Source organism: Protopterus annectens, chromosome 13.part0 (assembly GCF_019279795.1).
Source record: "Protopterus annectens isolate FY-2018-M chromosome 13.part0, PAN1.0, whole genome shotgun sequence".
Taxonomy (NCBI): domain Eukaryota; kingdom Metazoa; phylum Chordata; order Ceratodontiformes; family Protopteridae; genus Protopterus; species Protopterus annectens.
Window position 1 is genome coordinate 500,470,429 of NC_056747.1, and position 26,833 is coordinate 500,497,261.

At 37.1% G+C, this 26,833-nt stretch overlaps 1 protein-coding gene across 1 annotated transcript in view; it reads right to left on the reverse strand.

Annotated features, from left to right (window-relative positions):
* LOC122787923 (dynein beta chain, flagellar outer arm-like) overlaps positions 1–26,833 on the reverse strand; it is a 5,188,001-nt gene that overhangs the window by 1,402,977 nt on the left and 3,758,191 nt on the right. The gene's annotated exons all lie outside the window — the stretch shown is intronic.

Sequence of the window (26,833 nt, forward strand, 5' to 3'; positions counted from 1 at the left end):
ACACACACACACACATACACATATGATCCTCTATTGCGAATGACGTTGCAGACAGACATCAGCTGTTATGCTGACCATAGCTGATTGACAGACCAGTGTGAGATCACTCTTATAGTTAGGAAGGGAAAATGCCCTCTCCCCACTATTGTGCAATATCAAAACTGGTATATGTATGTAATAGGAGAAGTAGAGAGCTTGCTCCCTTCAATGAACTTTTTTTATTAGTTTGCATGTTCCATGATTATGCCTTTTAGAATGTATGTTTAATGTAGATTTTTTTGATATCAACTTTTTTTTTTGATCAGGAGCATATGTGTTGACGTAGACTACTTTGAATTATGTTCTGCGTATATGTGAGTATGTTAATATGTGTGTGTGTGTGTGTGTGTGTGTGTGTATATATATATATATATATATATATATATATATATATATATATATATATATATATAGATATACACACACACACACACACACACACACACACACGCGCGCGCGCGCGCGTGCACACACACAGCAGTCATTTAACAATCCCCCCCCCTCAACTTTTTCCTGAATAATTCCAAGTTACTAAGTAAGTTTCCATTACACTAGTTTTTCATTAACTGGAAATGTCTCAACAAAATGTATTTATCATTAGTATGCCTATAATGTTCTGCTCCACATATGAAAGTGAAATGGCCAAAAATGTCTGTGAACCATAGCAAACTATATCTACTGTTAAGGTAAAATTGCTATAGCAAAAATTCTCAAATACCAGCACATAACGACTCATATGCTAACAGCAGCCCTATCTGGACTTTTTCAGGCCAGATTAATTGTATTTTCTAATCTTTTGTGACATTTTTGTGCTACTGCTACTGACTCCCTCAGAGGTAATTGGACTGATGCTAGCTGTCACATTTTATTTTTTTTTCTCCTCCAAGAAACTGCTGAACTACTTCCAGTTATCTTCATGTTAGTGAGTCCCCTCAGGGACAAGTCTGTCTTTACAATTCATCAGTTAATTTGTTTCTCTCTGTGTAACTTTTATCATGAGCACTCTGGGTCTTAATTAGTTCTCTTTAGCTACTCTCCCTTGTAGATGTCATGTCTTACTACATGCTGCAAAGGGCATTTCAAATGCTTATAATTTAAGCTACATGATAAAATCTTTGACTCATAAAGCAGACCAGCAGTTTTTACAATTAGCTGCAAAGAATCTCCACACTAGCCTTTGCCAGCATAGTTTAACATCAAAGCTAACTAATTGTGAATAAGACACACAATCCTGATGTGGACCTTGCTCCCCAAACTTCCATCTGTGCATTGTTTGAGACCCAGAAAATTATTTTAATATAACAGTCCTAAAACAGTGGGTCTGTTCCTATAAGGATATACCTCATGACCTGAATATAAAAAGAATATCTAGTAAAAAGAAACATATGTCAATGATCAGAATACAGAATGTTCTGCTAAATGACAATAAAAATGATTTACTTTGTATACAGTTCAAAGTAACTATACAATGATTGCTCGTTGCTATTCAAAAATGAGCACACTGATTGGACAGTCCAACCAGGGTGCCTGCTGTAAATAGAGTACAAACCAAAAAAAGTCTGACTGCTGAAGTACCTTTCAGCAGCCAAACTTTCTATTGGCATATTCTGGAGACAACAAAATGTGAGAAAAATCAGGTATGTTCTGCAAAACTAAAGAAAACAGAAACATACCAGATTCTCCTTGTCCTTCTCTTCTGTCCCTTGTAAAACCCTGACTTTTTAAACATAAAAAAAAGGAGCAACAGAGATTCCCTTTTCTCTGTTGCTTCTCCTGCATTGCACTGATGTACTGTACAAGTGTGGGAATGCAAGTCCCATACTCAAGCACACTATGTCAGCCCACAGAAGACAATAAGGAAGAACATTAAAGTGCCAGTATACATAGACATTATTTAAGAAAGTTAAGCAATTGTTTTCTTAAATAGTGTCATTGTATAATAGCAATAATCCACAACTATTTGTGGTTATAGCAGGATTTACCCAAGTCTGGCTTTGTTTAACCACTTGGACAAAGCCTTAATTATTAAACTACAACGACAATGGATAAATCCTGATATACCCACACACCGCTGTGGAGTATTGCTTAAATATGTATGGGAACAACACTGAATCTGCAGTCAAAAAAATGAATGCAGAATTAAAAAGTCAGTGTTATTGATGGCTTTTCTATATTAGCTTGATAACTAATTCAAAGTAGTAGTAAGTGATATGAAATATTAAGTCCACGTATAATCCAAAAATGTGTAAGTGGCTAATGACAAAAGAGATCATGGACTCCTAAGGCACTCTATAGACTTCTGTGAAGCTTGGAAAAGCTATGTGCAGGAATGTTTGGACAAAAATCAGATTAGGGCACGAACACAAGAGCTGAATAATCAAATGACTTATTACTGTTCCACATTTCTTTTGTGAAAATTATAAACAGGACCCAGCCCAGGACACAGCTGTACAGAACTCTTGTTCTAATACACTTAAGTGATGGCTGGTAATGTCCTCAGTGTACAGCCAACAGCCATTTTAACAAGTGATAATGGAACCATTGCAGGTCTTCAGCAGTGTTACTAGTTATAACAAGCCTTACTAGGAATAATGAGTAGTTCATCCTAATAAAAGTTTTTGATGAGTCCACATAGTTTTCAAGCCATGAATCCTTTGTTAAGGCTTCATTATGTGCTTTCTGAGCTTAATTAAGGCTTGTTCAATCCCTTGTATGAGCCTGAAGTTATTTTAAACATCTGGCAGACTATGACTGTGGTTTAGGTTAAACAAAAGTTGTTCAAAGACAACTTTTTTTCTTAATTTTTACCTATGAATTGAGTAAAGTAGGTGACATGCAATCATTCTAGATGTCTGTGGACCCTTCTGTTTTAGTAAAGAATGATTACAGTAATTTTCTAGAAATGGGGTGCTTTACCTTCTTTCAGATGATAATTATTGAGTCAAGTATCAGAATTCCAAAATGATATTACTTTGTATCCTTTGGACAGCCACGGTGGTGCAGTGGTTAGCATTGCCGCCTCACAGCAAGAGGTTCTCTGGTTCGATCCTTGGCTGGGGTGCCTTCTGTGCAAAGTCTACATGTCCTCTCTGTGGTCACGTGGGTTTCCTCTGGGTGCTTCGGTTTCCTCCCACATCCCAAAGACTTGCTGTAGGTGGACTGGACACTCTAAATTGGTCCTAGGTGTGAGTGCGTGCATGTGTGAACCTTCTGTGGAAGGTTGGGTGCCAGGCTGGCAACTTAACACTGTAAAACTCCACTGCCAATCATGAGCAGACAAGGTGATACGCTGTGGCGACCCCTAACCAGGAAAAGCCTAAAAAGAAGAATTACTTTGTATTCTTTCAGATGCTGATTAATGCTCTATAGCTTATATAAACAATCCCGTCTTGGTTTGTGATTGTCTGTGCAATGCCTGCTAACATAAGTTTTATTTAAATCTATATTTTATTTCTTACCACTGTTTTTCACTGTTTGTAGGAAGGAAAGGATAGCATGTAGACAATAAGATTTACTTTGATTTATATATTTATATATATTTTTCTTTACCTTTAATTTTCAGTGTTTATTGTCAGAAAGGGATAGGTTTTAGACAGGCAAGCTCTAGCCATCCTAAGGGACCTAGTCAGCTATAAATTCACACAGACTGCAGACAGGACAATCCAGAGATTATCTAAACAGTCCTGTATCGGTTTGTGATTGACTGCGCAGTAGCTCGGTAAAAGAAGTTTTATCTGAATTTATATTTTATTTTTTTAAACACTGTTTTTCACTGTTTGTAGGAAGGAAGGAAGAGATATCTTGTAGACAATATGATTTACTTTAATTTATATTTTGTTGTTTTATTTTTAATTTTCACTGTTAGTTGTTAGAAAGGAATAAGTTTTAGACAGGCAAACTCTAGCCATCCCAAGAGGCCTAGTCAGCTGTAAATTCACACAGGCTGCAGAGAAGACAATTCAGAGCTTATCTAAACAATCCTGTCTTGGTTTGTGATTTATTGATCTCTACTGTCAAAAAGAGTTGCGGCTGCAAGCAATAGTGAGCAGAAGCTACTGTACGCACTTGTGCAGGATGTAAAGGAATTCCAGCTCTTGAGTGACTTTCACAGTGTGTACAGTCAGAGCAACAACTTTATTGTACTTAATTATTATTTAGTTGTATATTTTTTTTACTTTTCTCTTAGAAATTGATTTAAGTTCTCTTTGAATTCTGTGGTAACTCATTATGATTATTCTTTTTTTTTAGAAATTTCTTATTCATCTGCAGCTGAATATGGATTCCTTCAATAAGTATACCATTAATGATTTGCTAAAGCACACATATTTTGTACAGTGTAATAAATGTTATGTATATTTAAAGGTAACACCTGATAACAGTGGTGATCTGTGTTCCTCATGACAAAAGTTGGATGATTTGCTTACCATCAGTAGTAGTAAATCTGGACTAGCTGATGATGACTGCCTTGGAGAAGTGTTGTTACATATGTTAATAACTGGACTGATGAGAAAAACAATGTTAAGCAAAGAGTAAATAGAATACATTTAGGAAAGGATGCATCTATTGTCTGTAAAAATTACTCAACCCCTATAAAACAAAATAATGCCACTGGCAACTTTGGAATTCTGAATACAAGTATTCAGCAATCTGAAGATTTTAGAGCCTATAGAAAGAAATAAAAAAGCAAGAATGGAAGACGTTTACAACAAATAAAGAAAAATAAAGGAAACTGATAAATGTATGTGAAGTAAAGAAAATACACACTAAAAAGTTCACTGGTTTGTTATGCATCACACAGAGTACAGGGAAAGATAACATTTTCTCTATCAGAAAACTTCAGTCTACAGGAAAAAGTAGAAAAAAAGAGGCAAGGAAAAAGGAAGACATCAAAACTGAACTTGGAAGGACTAAAGAAAATTAATGTAAGAAAAAAAGATGAGAAAGACAGACACTGACAACATGGCTGAAGCTATGGATTTACAAAGTGAAATGGATGAGAATTGTATGGTTGGAAAATATAATAATGAAAACAACGAGATTAATAAGAATAATGGTGATGAAAATCATTCCATTGTAACAACTGATATTACTGAATTAGAAGTTGAAGATTCTTCAGATCTGGTCATCATTCAGATCTGTAATTGGAGATTCTGTTATTACAGGAACTGATACTTATATCTGTAGAAAAGGTAATGAACATCAAATAGTGCTATGCCTGCCAGGAGCAAAAATAGAAGACGTGAGACAAGCCTTCGAATGCCATAATATAAGGAAATATGGATTGTTTTTTATTTATATTGATACATTTCATCAGCAAAGACTCTCTGACTGTTAGTAGGGAACTTCCAGCCCTCTTATTTGGCATAGCTTGTACAGGTGTTAGGATACATTTTTCACAAATGTCATATAGAAAGGAGAGTTATGTCACTATGAATGAAAATATTTTGGGGTAAATACCTACATGAAAAAGTGTCTCATTTTAAAAACAGAAATGTGTACAGCATCTGAGCCTAATTTTGGGCACGTATTTAGACAGGTTAGTGTGCACATGTCAAGATCAGGGAAGAGGATTTTTGCAGCAGATATTTTGCAATATATGATACAATGCAGGATTTTTGTCAGCTCAAAAATTCAACAGTTTACAGCTAGCAACATTTGATACATATCTAATAGTTGTTAATGCCAGGAGCATTAATAATAAACTTCTTTTATTGGAAAATTCCCAAAAGATTGATGGTGTTATTGTTTGTGAAACATGGTTAACAGCAATGACTGGAAACCTGTTCTGTTAGGGTATAAATGTTTTTACTGTAACAGATAGTCTAACAAAAAATCAGGTGGACGGGTTACGATAAGGATTATACATTAGGGACCTGGGATTATTACGTGTTGAATGATAACACCAATACTACAGGCTGTGCAACTGTGGCAATAAAGACAACCCTGGAACATATAACGATTGTAGAAGTGTACAGACAACCAAAGTCAAGTGCTAAGGACCTAGAGGAATTCATACAATTCCTGCATAAACCACAAGAGGGAAGAATAATAGTGGTTGGGGACTTAAATTCACCAGAAACAGACTGAAATAATATTGATTCAACAACATTAGTAAGGACATTATTCTCAATGTATGTTAAGGAACAACAAATGCTTCAGACTGTAAAAAAAACCTATCAGAGAATGGAATACACTAGACATTGTGTTCTAAAGAAATTACTGTTGCTTCATATGAAGTTTTACCTCCATTGTTGTGCAGTAATCATCTGGTTATAAAGGTTAATTTGTCGCTAGATAATTCTGCCAAAGCAAAATCCAAACCAACGCACGTAAGATTAACAACACAATTTAAAACTAATTGGAGAGATGTGTTCAGTGAAAAAAAACACACAAGAAAATTGAAAAGTTTTGAAAGAGAAATTGAATTCAAAAAAAGTATTTAACATCAGGATAGAGGCACACAATGTCAGGAGGATATATTTCCATAAGTATAAGATTTTTGATTAAGGTAAGAGACAAAAATGTAAGAAATACAAAACAGATCAAACTACAACTTTGAAAACTGAAATAAACAAGCTGGATAAACAAATTAAGCATAGTGTGAGACAAGATCAAGAAAATCTGAATACATTTTGCATAAAGATATTGAACATAATAGGAAACCATTTTAAAATACATAAAATGTGGAAGAGGTAAAGACATACAAATTGATGAATGTATGTAGATTCTAAAATTTATTGTCGGACACAATAGTTTATAGATACATTTACAAAATCTTATACAAAACAGTTTGACTCCATAAAGGGGAAGATAAGTTGTCCTAGTGACATCCAGGTCACCTCAGATACTGAAATCAAAATAGATTATATTGAAAAGAGCTGTACAAACTGGATCCAAAGCACAAGGAGTAGACAGAAACAATAATAATGACCTAATCACACTTCAGGAAGAACTTACAGTACTAATATATTTATTATTTAATAGGTCATATAACTATGGGGAGAGACATCAAGATTGGAGACATGCACTTATTAAGCCTGTCTTTAAGGGAAATGGGAGTAGGACAAACCCAGAATCATATATAGCTTTAAGTCCACTTTCGTGCTGTGGAAAAATAATGAAGAAGGTAATACTGGATAAGTTAGTGTGAGAACTGGAAAGGCTGGGCCTTGAAATCATATATCAGCATGCATATGTTAAAAATGAATATATTATCACTTGTAACATTACATTCTATAATAATATAATAACAGCTGTGAATGAAAAATTGTGCTGTAATGTAATTTATATAAATGTAACTTCAGTATTTGAGAGGGTCATACACAAAACACTGAATTATAAATTAGAAGAAATAGGTATTGGTATACTCTTGATAAGATGAATAGCTGCATGGCTTACAAATATAACATGGAAAGTATCATACAGCAATTGGACAGCAGATGAAATTCCAGCCAGGGTGTCTCACAGGGCTCTGTCCTAGGCCCATACTTGTTTAGATTGTATATTTCAGATCTAACTTTTTCATCTCAGGTGTTCTACAGTCTGTATGCAGAGGACTTGAAACTGGGTAAAATGATTACGTGTGTTACAGATATGGCATGTCTGCAAAACAGCTTGACTAAATTGGCCATTTGGGCACAGGAGAATAATATGCCAATAAATACATCAAAAACTAAGCATATGAGATTTGGGAGACATTAATTGAAAGGCGAACATTTAATACAGTACACAGTGATTAGAACTGTATATTCATTTAAGGACCTGTGTATATGGGTAGTTCCAGCTTTGATTTTTTTCTAATTATATCAACCAACTGGTTAATGATAGTTATATAACTATAGGTTGCATAAAGCAATTTATAAAGTCTAGGAAATCAGAAATGATGGAGTCATTGTTTGTTAGTTACATTAGACTCAAACTTGAGTATGGAATAACAATATGGAAACCTTATAAGAAAACATGCATAAGTAAACTGGTAAGAGTACAACAGAAATATACCATGGGCATCCATGGATATGAAAATTTAAGTTAGGAAAGACCAAATTATCTGAACTTGTACAGTGTCAAATATAGTTATTTCAGAGAAGAGCTTTAGAGACAACTATCTGAGAATGCTTGGGGTTATCCAAAAGTAGTAAAGAATCATCAGATAACCTATGTAGAAGATTCTATAGGAATGAGAAGCGCACTTATTGGTTCTCTGAGCAACTGATGCATGGACTAGATTATCCAATTACATTAAGGCAACCACTTGTTTAGATATTTTTAAGAAAAGCCTGGACACTTATTATGGGAACGACTGTTTTGATATATTTGGCAGGCTACAAGGCCATTAATGCTCATGCTTGAAATATTTGCATGTATATATGTATAGCTGGTTTAAGTGTAGCACTTCTAGAAAGATGAAAGTAAAGGTAGAACCATTGCATATGGCAGGCATTAGAAATTTCAGTACAGCAGAGTGTGAAACTGGGTGGAAGGAAAACATTAACAGCTAGTTAGCAACTGTGATATAATGTCTAGTGGAACTCCTTAGGGTGGCAAAAGTAAAGTAGCAGAGTTTATAGAAAGGCATTTTAACTTCTACTGCTATTTGGACATCTGAGTGATTCAGCCTATGGTTGAAGTAAGGATGGTGTGCAGGATTTAGCAGCTGATTAAGTGCTTTCCAGAGGTTCTGGACTGAGATGCAGTACTCCAAGGACTACTAACACAGAAGTAAGGATTCTATGATCAGCTTTTTACACAGACAGTATGCTTGTCTGCAGTCAGGCCACAATTACTCTATTCTGTGAGTTAAGGTACTGTGCCAGATTTTCTCTTATTTAGCCATGACCTCTAAATTTATGTATGATCCACAAATGTGACTAGGTCATTATATAAACTGACGGCTGTGATCCTAGTTTGTTTTCTGCTAATAAGAATGCTCTGTTGAAATAGCATGCCATCATTTGAAAGCAAGGACACAGCTACGTGCCAGTTTACATTTATTTTCTTTCATTCAGGATGTGTGGCTGATGCTTTTTATTGTGCCTCTAACAGCTGTTTTAATCTTCCTGCCTGCCTCTAATTTTTCCAAGATTACAAAAATGTGGTTTGGATGGCAAATGTATTAGATGTTCTGACAGAGATGGATGCATTCTAGGGGTTCTTAGTTAAAAGCTGTTCAACAGTTTATAGAAGGATGAACTTATGAGATGTCAACCCTGCTTAAAAGAGTGATGTTGAGAATAACATTCAGCAAACAACCATCCACGGTTGATAATTCCAAGTATTGGTAGAATGCAAGAGATTTTTGAGTTTATTATGTAGAATACTTCAGATTTTGCACATTCTAATGGACAGTATATTCTGAAATAATTAGATTACTGTTTAGGTCAGCCATATTTGTTTGCATACAGTTGACTTGCCTCACTGTCAGAAGGATTAAATCTGATGAGAGTCCTGACATCTTGACAAATAAGTTGCTATAAAAACAATGAATTTGTTACATCTCATGTAATGCGTACAATGTGTGTAACAGATGTTATAAGTTCACACATATATTAATTATATCTGTTAATTCAAAGATCTATTTATCTCAAAGCAGAGGGAATGTATCAATATGTCACATCCTCAGTCATATTACATATTCTTGCATGTCTGAATTTATAATTCTGGTATTTTGGGTATCACAAAGAGAATCTTCAGAATTTTACATAGACACCTGACTGATAATTTTTCCTGCTTACAGCTGATGTTGGAAAAAAATTTCATCTGACACAATTCCTTACCAGAAGAAAGTAGAACAGCAGCTGTGTCTGCCCTTTTATTAGTTCAGCCCAGTTTGAAGAGGAAATAATCAAATGAGCTGAAGTATAATTTAAGTCATGATAATATACGACACAAGTAATGTGAGGCTTGATGTAGTCTGTCCATGAAATAAAATTCAGCAATTTTATCTCAGACAATACTGAGTCTTAAAATTTTATTTTCTGTTGTTTTGCAGTTGATCAACTGGGATCTTTGTTTGTGGTAAGACAGGAGTCCCCTTTTCAAGGTCCAGGTTCTGAATGAATGTCCCAATGTGACAAAAAGTGATAATGATGATATTTGCTTCTTTAGCAGTGCAGCTAGTAGGCTGATGGTACTATAGGGCTAAGGCACTTTTTATTTTATAAGTTTCTAAAGCTTCATTTTGCATAGAAATAACATTTTGGGGGTTATTACTACTTAGGAACTAGAGATCGAATTTGAGAGTTATTTAAATATATCAGTGGCAGCCTCATGTAAATACAACAATGTTCTGAAATAGGGAGCTAAAAAAAGGTCTACATCATATAACAAACGAGGATTGCAATACACTGATAACATTAAATTCATCTGGCTCCACTTGTAGCATCCACAGTTATACCAAATATAGAAGAGACAACTTTTTTTTTAAACCAGATGATGGTCTGTATTATATGTATAATTCAGTCTACTGTAACACATTGTCTTCCTTGTATGATGAAGATTTTTAAATAAATTTAAGTAAAAATAAGGCTACTGAAGCTGGCTCCATGATACAGAAGGATAAAACCTCAGTTGTGGCCCAAATAACCCAGATCAGTGACACATGTACTGGACGAGCTGGGCAATAAGAGATGGAACTAAAAGATTAATACCGGTTGGGTGAGGAAAGATGGGAGTGAGGAGGCGATACATGTTCATCCATCTTAGGAGAGAACATATGCATCTTTGAATAATACTGACAAGTTTTTGTAAATGTTAACTTGTATTGCCTTATTTCCAAAGTGATGTCTGCAAAGGGTCCACAGACCAGTGCACCTACTCTGTTAACAAATGTAAAAAATGTTATAAGGCACAGAAGTATGCTCCATATGTATGAAAACAACAAGGAATAAGCAGAATAAACATAGTGAAGGATAAGTATAGCAGGCGTAAAGAAACATGCATCCATCTGTGGGTTAGCATAGGGAGCACAACACCATGTATGCTGCCCCCCCCCAAAAGTGGAGGGTTATAGGTCAAGCATATGAAAACTGCGGACAGATTTTCATGTCAGTAGTTCAGTTACCATTTCAGTGACTATCAACACTCCAAAGTTAACTTGCTGAAGCTACTTCCAACCATTTTGTAGTAAAGCTTGTCTACAAGGGGGCAAGTTCCCCCTTAACCCCCACATCAAAGGGCACTACTCACACACCCCAGACTAGGCTGCAAACAACTGAAAAAATTGAAAACTTCACTGATACAAAGTGGTTTTGGTAAGTTAACTTTCACAGAAACAGTAATCAAACTGATGGCACATCTTTATCTCAGAGGTCAAAAAAGGGTAACGCCATACCAAGACTAGCAAAATTTCCCTGCCTGGTAGGTACCCACATCTAGGTTCCCCATCCACAGGGCTGGCCCCAGTCGAGGAAGTAAGCTGGACTTGTAGCCTAAAGGATGGGAGTTTGTAGAGCATGGCTGATGATCAGGGCAATGTTGGCCTCCGTGGTCATTTCATTTTTACTGTGACTGTTTACTTTAGAAATTTTTGAAAGGCATATTCACACAGTTATTGTCTTTACTTTTTTATGAGATTATGTTTTACTAATTTCCATTCATTTTATGGTGAATTACTTAAATGAACTGCAGTTCAATTACGCTAAATCTGACAAAATCATCACTGTTACTGATTTTTTTCTTCTTAATGAAATGCAGTCCAAAATGTCTGTGAAAATAATACAGCTCTTTAAGAAGACATTCCTTGTAATAAGCACATGTGCAGAGAGGAGGGATAGTGAGGAACATCCTGATCGGAGAATGATTAGGGTAATCCTATGACAGACTATGTAGATGGAGAATGAGGAGTGTAATCCTATGACACACTATGTAGATGTTAGAGAATGATGAGTGTAATCCAATGGTAGTCGATATAGATGATGGAGAATGATGAGTGTAATCCTGTGACAAACTAAGTAGATGATGGAGAATGATGAGTGTAATCCTTTGGCAAACTATGTAGATGATGGAAAATGTATGTATTTATTTATTTATTTATTTTACATTTTTTTGACCGGGATAGTCCAACTGGATATATGTCCATTTTCAGCAGAGGCCCAGGGAGAAAAGCTCCAAGATAATAACGCACATTGAACATTTAGTAAATGTTAGTTTCAAGCAGATTACAGTCATAAGCAATACCAGCATTTAGCACATAGTACCCGCGGTGGTGGTGCTGCGGTAGCGTTGTCGCCTCACAGTAAGACGCTGTCCGGTTCGATTCTCAGCTAGAGCGTCTTCTGCGTGGAGACATGCGTGGATGGGCGTGCCTTCGTTGAAGGTTGTGTGTCAGAGCTGGTAACTCGGTACGTAAAAATCAACTACCAATCATTAGCGGACCGGAGTTCCGCTGTGGCGACCCCTAACCGGGAAAAGCCGAAAGACACAGACAGTATTTATTATAAAACACTTTAGAAAACATAACATTATTTTCAAAGTTATATATACATAACATTACATTCAGGTTTAAGACACATTGAGCAGCAGTTATACAATTGACCCTTCCTGAAATGGAGTGGTAGAAAAAAGTTAGAAGTAGTTGAAGGTAAGGCACCTAAGAAATAGAGAGGTCACTAGTCGGGGTTAGTGCAAGGACATAACCAATGCATTTTGAAGTATTTCTTGAGTTTGTTTTTGAATTGAGTTAGTGAGGGTTCTAGGGTCAAGTCAGCTGGGAGTCTGTTCCATGTTTTTCCAACAGAGTTGGCAAACAGAGAGTTCCCAGCTGAGTAGCTGGATTTGTATGTTTGAACTAGGAGTCTAGTGGATGTTCATAGGTTCATAGGTAGGTACTAGGCTATCTGCCGTAGGGAATTTATAAGCCTAGCCAGAGTGTGTCAGCTTTTGCCGCCCCATTGATTAATTAACTGATCCTCTGTCAAGCAGAGACAATGAAGTGATCCCAGGGGTGTATTTTCTGTTACCCATCCACTCATCAAGGTTTCTCTTGAAGAGTGTTAGTGAGGAGCTCTGCCTAATGTAGTTTGGAATTTTGTTCCAAAGCATGGGGAGTCTCCGTGACAGGAATCTATCCCTCCAGCATATTCTATTTATTGTTGTGGTGAGGTTTAGCTCACTAGAGCATGTGGCTTGCAGTGACTTGGATTTCTTTAGGTGGAGCATGTCCATCAATTCTGAGTTGGACATGGCTTTGTAAGTCAGACAGAGATCACCTCTGAGTAAGCGATATGCCACTGAGTACAGCCGGAGTTTTTTTCAGTTGGGCTGCAAAGGACATATGTTTGAGGCCAGCAATCCTCTTGATGAGGTACTTCTGCGGTCTTTCCAGCTGTTGGACGTGTCTTGTGAGGTACATCCTAAATGGGACATTGTGCTCTATGATGGGTCTGATGAGTGACGAGTAGAGGGGCACTATAACCTCTTTATTTCTAGATGCAAACCCTTTAGTAATTAGATGGGCCACATAGAAGGATTTCCTAACTACTTTGGCAATATGATTGTCAAAGGAGAGATTACTATCTACCTGGGTTCCCAGATCTCTTATTACCTCTTCTGTATTAAAGGGGCTGCCACCTATGTGGTAATTTGTGGGTGTTTTGTTTTTCCCATATGGGATGACTATGCATTTTTTGGCATTTAGCTTGAGGCCATGACTTTGACACCAGGTGTCCGTCTCAGTAAGGCCCTTTTGGATGATGTCCGTGTCAGCCGGAGAGTCAATTATGGCTCCCAGTTTGCAGTCATTGGCGAACTTGGTTAGCCATAGTCCTCCTGTGTTTGCCTGTACATCTGAGAAGTATATGCCGAACAGTAGGGGTCCCAGGACCAAGCCTTGCAGGACACCACTTGTGACTGGTTTAGAGTCGGACCTGGAGCCCGCTATTCTTACAGTGCGAGTTCTGTCTGTAAGTCAGTTGGCAACCCATCGTGTGACGTAGGGGTTTATGTTCAGGCTGGTGAGGTTTTCTGTAATACCCAAGTGGGGAATGGTGTTGAAATCCTTGGTGAGGTCAAGGTAGGCTATGTGAACCACCTTTCCCTCGTCTATGGCCTTGGTGACTGTCTCGAAGAAGTCAACCAGGTTTAGTAGGCATGATCTGCCCTTAACAAAGCCAAACTGGGTCAGGTCAAGTGTTTGGAGGTTCCCAATGTCTTTGTTAATGAGTTCCATGATGATGTGCTCCATAGCCTTGCAGACCAGGCTAGTCAGGCTTATGGGGCGATAGTTAACAGGGTCAGTTGTGGCCCCTCCTTTGTGGAGTGGAATAACCATTGCTGTGTGCCATTCTATGGGCATGTAGCCTGTGGGGAGGCTGAGGATGAACAGCATGTTTAGGTGGGGGGTTAGTTTGTTCTGTAGTTTGTGCAAGACGCAGCCTGGGACACCATCTGGCCCCATTGACACTGTTTTTGGCTTTTTAAAGGGCTGTTTTCACCTGTGTGTCTGTGATTTCCAGGACACTACACTTTGCTGATACTGCTGTGGGCCCTTTTGGGGGTGAGAGGGGGGGTGAAGTTTGCACTGAATCTATCTGCCAGGATGTTGGCAATATCAGCAGGTTCAGTATATTTTGTGGTATTTTGCACTAGTTCAGTGCATATCTGCGAGTTGCCACTTAGATTCTTAAAGCTAAAGAAGGCTTTGTGGTTATCTTTTGAATCCTTGGCTATTATTTCTTTCGAAGTTAGCCTTGGATGATCTTATGAGCGAACTTAGTTTCTTACTGATACTGATCAGGGATATCTTTCCTTCTTGGGATTTGCCTTTTTTCTGAACTAGTTTCCTCCTTCTATTGTATAGTCTGTTTATGGCAGGGGTCCACCAGACTGGTTTCCTTCTGTTAGGGTAGTGAGTCTTGGTTTTGCTAGGGATGGCACGATCCATGCATTCTTGTATGTGCTCATAGAGTGCATTTGTAAAGGTTTCTGCATCTTGGGCAGCATTAGTGATGGGTTGACCTCCGGTGTGGAACACCTGTCACCCATGTTGGTGATGACCAGGTCCAATATGTTTTCATCTCTGGTAGGGGAGTTTACCAGCTGATCCAGGGCATTTGAGTTGATAAATTCCAGGAAGCACTGGGCCTGGGAGTTTGTACTCGAGCAGTTTTCCCAGTTAATGGTAGGGTAATTGAAATCGCCCAATATCAGGGTGTTCGGTAGGACCTTCATGTGTTCCAGTGTCTCCAGAAAGGTGGAGTGGTGGTCCTGGGTCATGGCGGGTGATCTGTAGCAGGCCACAATTTGCACTGCAGATTTGCCTGATGTTAGTTGCACATGGATGATCTCAGAGGTATCATGCTGTACCACTAACCTGGAGGTGTAGGTATCCTTGGTGAATATGGATACACCCCCTCCTTTTGTGTTTCGGTCCGTGTTCTGTGGCCGAAATGTGTGGTATGAGTTGTAGCCTGGTAGTACTGGGGAGCTCTCTGGAGCCCTGAACCAGGTTTCAGTTACTGCACAGATGTCGACGTTCTCCATACTGAGGAGTGCTTCGAGCGCATGCTTTTTGAGATTTAAACTCCTGGTGCTGAGTAGCACAACCCTCAGTTTTTTGTTAATTGTGTTGTTTACGGAGGTGGGTTTGACTTTCCAGCCTTGCCTAAAAAAGGCACTATGAGGGCAGCAAGAGCCTTGGCCAGTATTCAAAAGCCTAGGGGTGACAGGTGCAAGCCATCTCTTGTGATGCAATGCGGCTTGTCGAGCATGTTGTTCCCAGGCTGACAGACACTGGATCCCTATTGAATGACACCAGAAGCTTAGCCAATTGTTGAAATTGATCATTTTTTCTTTTTACTGAGGTATCATTCTTGGTGAGGGCAGGATGCTACTCAGGGTCAGGGTCATACCAGCCTGGGCTACATGATCAGAGAGCTCTTCCATGTCTCTTTTCATGTAGTCCAGGGAGGTATGTCTCAGGTCATTCACACCAACATGAAGAATGACAGAGTCATATTTGTACTTGTTCTGGAGTGACCGGAGTGCTTGTTTTATGTGTCGGATTCTGGCTCCTGACAGGCAGCTAACAGTAACCTTCTGCTTGTCCAGCCTAGTGAGTGGGACGTCAGTGTGCCTGACTATAGAGACACCTATTACTAGTGTGTTAGGTATGTTATTTCACCTTAAGGGCTGTGATTGTGCGGCACACTGATTTTGTGTTTTATGTGTTGTCTGGTTTGTGATGGGAGGTGCAGGTTGTTTGGGCGTCTGCTTTGGAGGTCTTTGATGCTTTTGCAGGTTTTTATTTAGAGCCTCCGAGTATGATTTTGTGTATTTATATGTATTTTTTGCCAGTGCTGGTTTAGTAGGTCTATGTGTGGCTGGAGGTGTGGTGCAAGTGTTAACCTTCTCCTCTTGACTGTCTGTTCCAGTCTTAGGTGGAGACAGCTTAGCCTCCAGTTTGGCTGTATAATTGCATCTCTCGCGTATGTTAGTGTTTTATGGTAGGAGGAGAGGGTTGTCTGTGTACATGAGGCAGTTGTAACATTGCCTCAGGATACCCAGATTCACCAGCTGGACTGGAGAGTACACCTGAAATTGCCCTTTGGTCATGCCTGAGGGGTGAGCTGCTTGGTTGGTGAGGGGTGAATAAAGAGCCTTTCCCTGCTGGGCAATCAAGTGTCAGGGTATATTAGTGCTTGCTATTAGGTCTGAACAAATGCTGGACTGTAGGATGCTTTTTGAGTGCCTAGGTTGAGAGATAGACTAGTTTCAAGGGAAAAAAACTGAAGAGGAGACTTAGTGGAGCCGGGAATAATTTAACCCTAGCTAATCGGTGCTGCCCGGCAAGCAAAACCATGCAAACGCAGTTTTTATACCAGGGAAATGAAAGAGAAATTAGCTGAAAATGACCAATAAACTACTAACTTCTGGGCTGGAACCACTCTTCCAGAGACAGATAGGCTGCTCAAAGCTCCCCTCTCTCACAGGTGAACAGAGAAACTTCCTTCTATCCAAGTAAGTTATGGACACCTCAGAAACTTGTAACACACCCTGAATTCAGCACTAGCCTGAAAACTGGACTATACTAGCTTAGAAAGGTGGGAAACAAGGAATTTTTTTTTGTTTTTTTGAAAAGATAAGGCAAAAACAGTAAAAAATACACTTAAAACAGCTTTAAACGACTGCAATCAGAAAAGGCTATCACATTTTATTGTGTAGCCTACAACAGTTAAACAAATTATTTAAACAAAAACAACTATTTAAAAGTGCAGGCAGTCAAATAAGTACAATATGTGAAAAAAACAAGCTTTTAAATCACAATAAATGCTAGAAAATCGGCATTTTGGCGGAAAACAGTTAAGTACAGCAAGAAAGTACAGAAAACTGATACTTAATCACTCCAAAGTCTCTCTTCTAAGCTAGAAGGCTTGTATCAGTTTAAGGCTTTCTAGTGCTTTCAAGTAGGTTAGTTACAGGAAAGATGGGAAACAAGCGCAGACGTGGTCTTTTAAACCAGAAAGTTGAAAGATGGACAAACTGTCCAAATGGTCAATAAACTACAATTTCTGGGCCAAGAACCACTCCTCTTGTGGTAGACAGGCTACCTAGTGCTTACCACTCCTACTGTAAAGCTAGAAGGCTTCAGTCGCAGTGGCCGGGTGCTGGTGTAGGGGCTGATAATATTTTTTAGTGCAGGTGTATATTCTGGTTGGTAAAGGACTTTATGTGCCACTATTAGCTGGTTGAACTGCAGTAGGTTTGGCAGTTCAAGCCATCCTAGGCAATTTAGGTTGTAACAGTGGTGTGTCTGGTAGGCTGTGCTTATGATTAGTGTAATCCTATGACAGACTATGTAGATGATGGAGAATGATGAGTGTAATCCTATGGCACACTATGTAGACATTAGAGAATAATGAGTGTAATCCTATGGCAGACTATATAGATGATGGAGAATAATGAGTGTAATCATATGGCAGACTATATAGATGATGGAGAATAATGAGTGTAATCCTATGGCAGACTATATAGATGATGGAAAATAATGAGTGTAATCCTATGGCAGACTATATAGATGATGGAGAATAATGAGTGTAATCCTATGGCAGACTATATAGATGATGGAGAATAATGAGTGTAATCCTATGGCAGACTATATTGATGATGGAGAATGATGGGTGCAATCCTATGGCAGACTATGTAGACAATGGAAAATGATTAGTGTAATCCTATGACAGAGTATGTAGACGATGGAGAATGATGAGTGTAATCCTATGACAGAATATGTAGACTAGGCATTCCTAGGATGCATAAACAGGACAAGAAGTGAAGTGCAAGGACATTTTCAGGGATGGAAAACAAGCAAGCCACCTGAAGAAGGGGCAGATAAGCTGATAAGTTCTAATGAGCACCTGAGCAGAAACTCTAAATTAGATACTCACAGTTTCCAAAATAGGTGTTGGCAAGTAAACTACTGTAGTTATGAAAGGATCTTTTTAGAACAAAATTTAAACAGAAAAAATAAAAGAAAAAATTGAGTACAGGTCTTCAGAAGTACAAAAGCAAAGTTCCAGGGTATTTCATGATCAAGTGCCAATCCAGGAAGCACTTGGGGGAGGGGATTGCAACAGTATAATATTCTTTTTTCAAGGCATTAATTTTTTATGTATAATGTGGTGGATATTAGGATCTAGAGTCAGTATATACTACTACATATCTTACTACAAAAGCTTAAGTAAGCAGGTATGGTCTCTATTCATAAGCATAAAGAATAATTTGGGATTGAAAGAGAAGACGTGGATGGGCTAGTGTTAATTCAGCTGTAAGGAGAGAGCACTTATACATATGTAGCTTTATTTCAAATGCATATTGCAAAGCTAAACTTGTCCCGAGGCTCACCTATACTTATCTGATGATCATAGGTCTCAACTGTCCATATTTTTGCCGAATGTCCATATTTTTTTACCCACGTTTTTAGTCCATTTCTCATAAACTTGTAGTTTTCTGGCAAATCAAGGGAAAATCATTGAGAAATGAAGTCAGGCAATAATGGCTCTATTTCTCTGGCTGAAAAAAATGACCTTTAAAAGATAAGCTGGCTTCACCCCAACTGCTACTGAAGCACTGGGATACCTCCAACCCATGCTTGACAATCTGTAGACTTAATAGTTTACAGAACTGGTGCAGGGATGCAGCCTCATGATTTTCTTATATCAGATCTATTAATAGATCTTTTCCGGTCTGCCTGACAAATATGTCACAAAAAGAGATTTACTAAGCCAGCACTGTGGCATATAGGGATAAACCCTTAGGCAACCTGGGTAAGATTATCGGTATTCTTGGGGGGTTATTTGCCAGGATGCTCCTTGTATTTAAGGATAGGGACATTTAGGGGTGCATTGTCCTGTGAGAGGAAGGAATGAGGACACTGGTTGAGTCACTACAGAGACAAAATGATATTCAGACTGTCCACATTGCACGCCTGCTCCACAGACATTACAGGGCAAGCATGGTGGGGAAACTGGAAATTGAGCATAAGTAGAAATCACCATGGCAGCAATATGATACAGTCCTGGGATGCAGTTAACTCCTTATAAGCTCCAAGACTAGTTGGAGGAGTTGGATTCAAAGATGGCTGCCATGCTGTAAACACTGCTAAACTGCAGCTCTTCAATTAACCCGAGGAAAATCTCTGATCTGAGTGGATATCAGGAGGTTTAAACATCAAATTGATGATAAAAAGTTGCATTTATACTGACCTAATCTAAAATCAGTTAAAAAAGTGAGAAAAAAAAGTATTTATCCATCAGGATTACAAGTGATTACTTTGCTCTGAAGAGAGAAACAAACAAAGGACCGTGTGCTTTCTTTATTCTGCCTTTCTGCTTGGGGAAAGAAAAATCTTGCAACAAGGAAGAACCATGGAAACAACTACTACTAAGACAAAGTTGTCAGAACTACAGTCGCCAGTAAAGGATGGAACTGCAAAAAACAAAGGATTACTAGACAGCAGGAACAACAGAAACCAGAAACTAGATCCAGGACTGATCAGCCACTAAACATGGAGGATATCAAGCACGCTTTACTACCTATACAGGAAGCTCTAAAGGACTTGACCTCACAAATACAAACATTTGGAGTTTTATGCAATCAATTGCTTCAGAGAATGGACAAAACTGAGACCAGAATTTCTGAAATAGAGGACAAAATTGACATGCTGGAGAAAAAATCAAAGGTATGTGATGTGGATGTACAAGCCATGCAAAATAAACTTATTGATTTAGAAGCAAGGTCTAGAAGAAATAATATTATTATAAGAGGAATCCCTGAAAACATCCAGTATGCAGAGCTAATACCAGCCATAACACAAATATTTGAAATACTGTTAAATGATGCTGATGGGGTGAAACAGATTGTAATAGAAAGGGCACAGAGAGATGAGAGAGGTACAAGCTTCTACTATGCCTAGACCTGTATATGTTAAGATATTGAACTTTCAAGATGTTAGCAAAATACTGTTTACTGCAAAAAAAATGGTGGCTATGTTATGTGGAAAAATGTTAAAATATTTCTGGCTCAAGATTTACCATTACAAGTAAGGCAGGCTAGACAGTCTTTATCTGCTTACTGTAAATTTCTGATTGATAAACAAATTAAATTCCAGATGAAATACCCCAATATGCTTACATTTATGGTGGATGGCGCTAAATATTCTGTTTCCAATAAAAATCAGGCAAAAGAAGTGTTTCTGAAAGTTTTTAAAGTTCTACCTGCATCAGAGGGCTGAAAAGAACTTCAATTGAGACTGGCATGTTCCTGTAGTCAGATCCAGCATGTATTTTACCTCAAGGCTTTTCTAATCCTTTGTTTCTTCACTAAACTGTTCAGGCCTCTGAAAAAGCAATACAACTGTTTGTTTATGCTAATCTGAGGGTCTGCTGTCTGGTTTCCAGACTTTTATGGCCTCCAAGGTCTATTTCCATTGTGTGGTAAACAGGAAATGCCTGGATTTCAACTGAGAGTGTAGATTTGGATGTAATACTTCTTGTGGTCCTGCTGTGAAAGAGGTCCCTTGTCGTGAGTATTTCTGATGGTTTCCTGGCTTGAAAAGACAAAGAGAACTGAAAATAATATGATAATGTTCTGTTTATAACTAAATAACATTACAGTATGTACTTAAAGCACATAATAACATGTACTTTTACTGTTTTTTTTCTTCTTTTATAGGTGTGAACCAAAATTGTTTTTTTTACTATATGCAGTGAGTGGCAGGCACTGTGTAGGGTACAGATCTAAAATGTAGGATGTATTTTTTTTTTTTTCTCTCTCCTCTCTTCTGTAAAAAGTTTATGTACATAATGATTGCAACAAAACAGATACTTAAGGTAGGATAAAATAAGTACCCAATCTACTAAAACTTTCCTTTACACAGTAATAACCTTAGAAATGAGATTTGTTTAACTAATAGTTAAACCAAAGCTGTAGTTAAGTAGCGTGTTTGGTAGGGAATGTGTAGTTTAGACTTTGATGTAGATATGCTAGAATATATAGGTTGTATGTTTAGGAAATGTTTTAAATGTTATTACCTGAAGTTTTTCAATGTGTTGGTGTGTTTAACCTTGTTTATATTTTCTCTTATACAAGACCTATATAAATCCTGGTCCAGGGGTAAAGTGGGTAAGCACTGGTTAGGGACGGGATGTAGGAAATGCTTCCAGATTAGATATAGTGTACAGTCAATACATGTCAATTTCATAATTCCCTCTTATATTGTTATTTGATACCAAGACCTGTGAATGTGGGAGTTGAACTCATGGAATGTTAAAGGGCTCCAGAACTTGAAGAAGAGAAAGCTGTTGCTACACATATTATTACAGGACAAAGCACTGTTTGTATTTCTACAGGAAACACATTTGATGAATGAACAATGGAATGATATTAGAAAAAGAACTGGATTAGAGAGCTAGTGACATCAGAAGGTAAGACAAACAGTGCGGAGTGGCTATAATTATCAAAACCCAATACAAAGATAGGATTTTAGACTCCAAAGTGGATCCAAATGGGCGATGGTGTTATGTGATTTTATCGGATAATGCATTTGATAAACCTATCCTACTTTTGAATATATATGCCCCATGCAATGATCAACACAGTTTCATAGCATCATTATATCCAATATTAACACAATATGATGGTTATTATTTTGTTGTGGGTGGGGACTGGAATACCTATCAAAATCCAAAGTTGGATAGGTCTTGTCCACAGAGAGCATTTAATAAGCAGGCCGGGATAGCATTAAATGATTTTAAGGAAGATTTTCAATTATATGACCCCTTTTCTTATTCACAAGATATTAATAATGCAAATAAATATACCTTCTATTCACCATGCCACAAAATGTGGGCTAGAATAGATTACTTTTTGATATCTAAAGCACTAACTAATTTAGAACCAGTGGTGGTTATACATACTGTCATCTATCAGATCACTCAAAAATTTCATTAAAATTTTCTAAAGATTTAAAAGACACAAGAAGGCATAGGGGTTATAATTGGTCACTCAACCCAAATCTTTTAAGTAAAAAGAGATAGCAGATGGAATTATAAAATATTTGAAAGAATTTACAGATAGCTTGAAGCTCCAAAAACATACCCCTGACATTGAATGGGCAACAGCTAAAGCTCAAATTAGAGGATTTCTTATACAAAAGCCTCATATTATAAGAAAATTCATAATAGTGATATTCAAAAACTAGAAATAAGAATAAAACAACTTGATAATGAGCTGATTCAGAATTTTAACGCTCAAACTGAGGAGGAAATGTTGAAGCTTCAAAGGGATCTCTTTTGCTTCATGATAATAAATTAACACTTCAAGAACATAGGTGTTTAGTGAAATATGCTAATAATGTTCAAATACCATCAAAAGCACTGGCAAGGATTATAAATCAATCAAAAACAACTGGATATATTTCGAAATTCAGTATAACGACACAATATATTCTAAAACTGAGGATATTGTTGATGTTTTGGGAAAATCTATACTAAGGTGTATGAGGGGCAAACTGATAGGTCTCTACATAACCAGAATAAAAGTTTTCTGCAAAAATTAACTTTCCAGAATTAGAAGAGAGCCTGCAAAGTGACCTGATTAAACCTATTTCTAAAGAAGAAATAGTATATACAATTCAACATATGAAAGTACATAAGTCGCCAGGGCCTGATGGTATTACAGCTGAATTTTACAAAGAGTTTGCTGATAGTTTGGGAAAAGAATTGTCTCATGTATTTAATTATATAACTAAAAATAAAATTAGTGACCCCCACCTCAATGCGTCAAAACAATTTTCATACATAAAACCAATTCGGATCCGCTTAACCCAGATAATTACAGACCAATAGCACTAATGAATGTGGATATGAAAATTTTAACATCAATTATAGCATCGAGACTAAAGAAGGTTTTGATATATCTAATTTCTAAGGAACAAGCTGGATTTATGGCAACTAGACAAACCAGCGATAACACACTTACACTGCATAATATGATGACGTATGCTAAAAAAAACAACTTTAATATCTATGCTCTTATAATAGATGCCCAGAAAGCATTTGATAGAGTAGACATAAATTTTTTGTTTGATGTGTTACCCTATTTTAACTTGCCCCAAGAATTCATTCAGATGCTACAAATATTATATAGTAATCCATACACTACGCTATACATCAATAGGACTTATTCTAACAGAATACAGATTAAAAATGGTACTCGTCAGGGTTGTCCCATGTCGCGCTTATTGTTTAACCTATATCTAGAACCCCTATTTTTATATATCAAGCAAAATTTGTATCATAATGCACCAATAATTTATAGGAATAAAATATTAATGTCAGCATTCACGATGATCTTATTATTTATTGTACAACCCCAATTTCAGACAGTGAAAAGATATTAAAGCTCATAAACGAATTTTCAGTAGTTTCTAATTATAAAATTAACTTACAGAAAACGAATATCTTCCCATTAAGAACCCCAAAGCCTTTTTCACTAATGGCCCTGATGGGGAAGTTAACATGTAAAGAAAATATTAAATATTTGGGTATCAACTTCTCTACGGATAATAAGGACTTTTATAACAATAATGTTAAACGAGTATGGGAACACATAATAGCTGATTGTGACAGATGGAAGAATTTAAAACTACCGGTATTAGCAAAAGTATCAATAGTGAAAATGAATATACTACCACGAATGTTATACATATTTAGGTCTGCCCAATTATCAATTTCAAAAACAGTTTTTAAACAAATGCATAAAGATCTAGCTAAATTTATCTGGAACCCAAAAGAACTAGAATATCTTATGAGAAATTAATGACCCTAAAACAAGAGGGGACTTGAGCTACCAAACTTTGAAGCATATTATTTGATTGTAAACGCTAATAAAATTTGAAGAATTGCTAATTATGATGTAACTAATACAACATGGATACCAACTTGGGTGGTCTTGAATCATAAGCATATTTTGGATAGGAAAATAAATCCTAAAGCATTGCCCTTTATGGACAAAATTAGTCTGATAAAATATGGGGTCATGGACCACATAATAACCTGTGTCTCATCTTTGCAAACTTTATTTCAGTCCGTAGATTTATTGCAATATATGATGGTTCTTCAACCTTTCCACAGGAATCCTAATTTTAAACTAAATAATCAGCTGATCGATCTCAGCAAATTTCCATTAATACTTAATCTGACTCTATTTGATGTTTTTAATAAACTTGACTTATCGGCTTTACAAATTAGACAGGAAATGAATCTACCTAGAAGTTACATTGTTATAATGAGACAAGTTAAAGAACTTGCCTTGAGCTACTTTAGGAACTTTAAACCTGCAGCGGATTTGTGGATAAGTGCTCTGAATTGTGGCAAGCTATCCAACAAGACACTAAATTTATAGCAACTGCATATAAATTAATTAAGGATTTGAAATTTCAGGACAAAATTTTGCTTTCAGAGTATTGGGTAAAAAAGTAACAGTAACAGACAATCAGATATTAAAAGCAATTGATATAACTAGGAAATCAGTTTCTTTTCAAAAACTGATGTACACGCAATTGATGATTTGGAACAATGCATATTACACACATCTTAGATTACATAAATTTAACCCTAGGAATTCTCCAATTTGTCCATACTGTGCAGATCAAACAGCGGATCTTCTTCATATGTTCTGGAGTTGTAAATGCGTATATAAACTTTGGAACTCTCTTAAAGTACAACTGCAAAAGATGGGTTATCAAAGTTCTACACTGTCATGGGAATTTATGATTCTACACATTCCTCCAAGAGAGCTTTCCAGATCGCAAACTATTATTTGTATGAATATTTTTGCTGATGAAACTCTATATAGCCACAAATTGGCTAGAACCACATAAGACATCATGGAATAATTTTAAGCTTGTGGCTATAAAGCATATACTAGCACATAAATTACTTCTGAAACAAACTAACAAAAATATTAATAACCCGAAAATATGGGAAAAGGTCTTCAATATTATATTAGCATGATACTGATTTTAAGAATATATTAAATATAGGAAGCATTTCATGTAGATATTGTATAAATGGTTTGTAGTAGTTATAGTGTATTATGTGTGTGATGTTTATTGTATTTTTGTAATGTTTTTGGAAAATATATTTCAATAAAAATTTATTATGGAAAAAAAAAAAAAGACTAGTTGGAGTAAGTCTGGGGTAGGCAGCTCCAACAAACGATGAGCAACACCGCAGTCCACAGATTGTCAACACTGTGAGAGAAAAAAGTGAAAAAGAAAGGCTTTGGTTATTTCCTACTTTAATTAAGTAGGCAAGTCAGAAATCACCAAATCCTTTATTTTTTACACTTTCTCTCACACTGTTGGCAATCTGTGGAATGCAGTCTCTCTCACTGTTTGTTGGAGCTGCCTACCCCAGAATTACTCCAATTAGTCTTGGAGCCAGTCAAACAGATAGTTGTGAAATGCTTCCAAACTTTCACCTTTTGAAGAATGGCAATTTTTTATCTCCCCAAATAAACATTAAGCTTTTGGGGGGTTATTATACTTCAAAGACATCATCAATACTGGTAGTAGGTATGGCAAGTTCCTTGATGGTTATAAATAGAACTTTTATTTATGTGTTATTCTGAGTTTTCCTTGGGCTTCTTTTTTTGGAGGATAGCATCTTGGTTCTGTTAGGGATAGCACGATCCATGCAATCATGTAAGTGCTTATAAAGTGCATTTGTGTAGGATTCAGCAGTCATACCTCTATTGTCCACCTGCATGGATGTTGTGAAGTTTGCCACTTCTGTGTTAAGAAGCGTGAAGTTGGCTTTGGAGAAATGTTTTTACGGTGGTTTCCCTAATGGGGCTGGGGGTGGGATGTGGATGTCTAGGGTGATTAGCTTGTGGTCGGATCTGACCAACGAGGAATTGACCTCTGGTGTGGAACACCAGTCACCCATGTTGGTAATGACCAGGTCTAAGATATTGCTGCCCTTAGTGGGGGTGTCGATAACCAGTTAATAAAAATGATATAACTGGTGAACAACAGTGTCCGGTTCCAAGGGATGAGACAGAGAAAATACTAAAAACTGTATTTATTGAGACATCTGGTTTAGCGCTTTCATCTACCCTCTGTAGACTTCATCAGAACACCATATGACAGACTAACAGACTATAAATAATACCAGTTATCCAATCATGTGATGCACTAAATTAATCTCATGAATATTAATTAGTTAATTCTAACTGAATGTTATAAAAAACAGTCATATAAAATTCCTAAAGAACATGAGATCACAATTATAGATAGAGT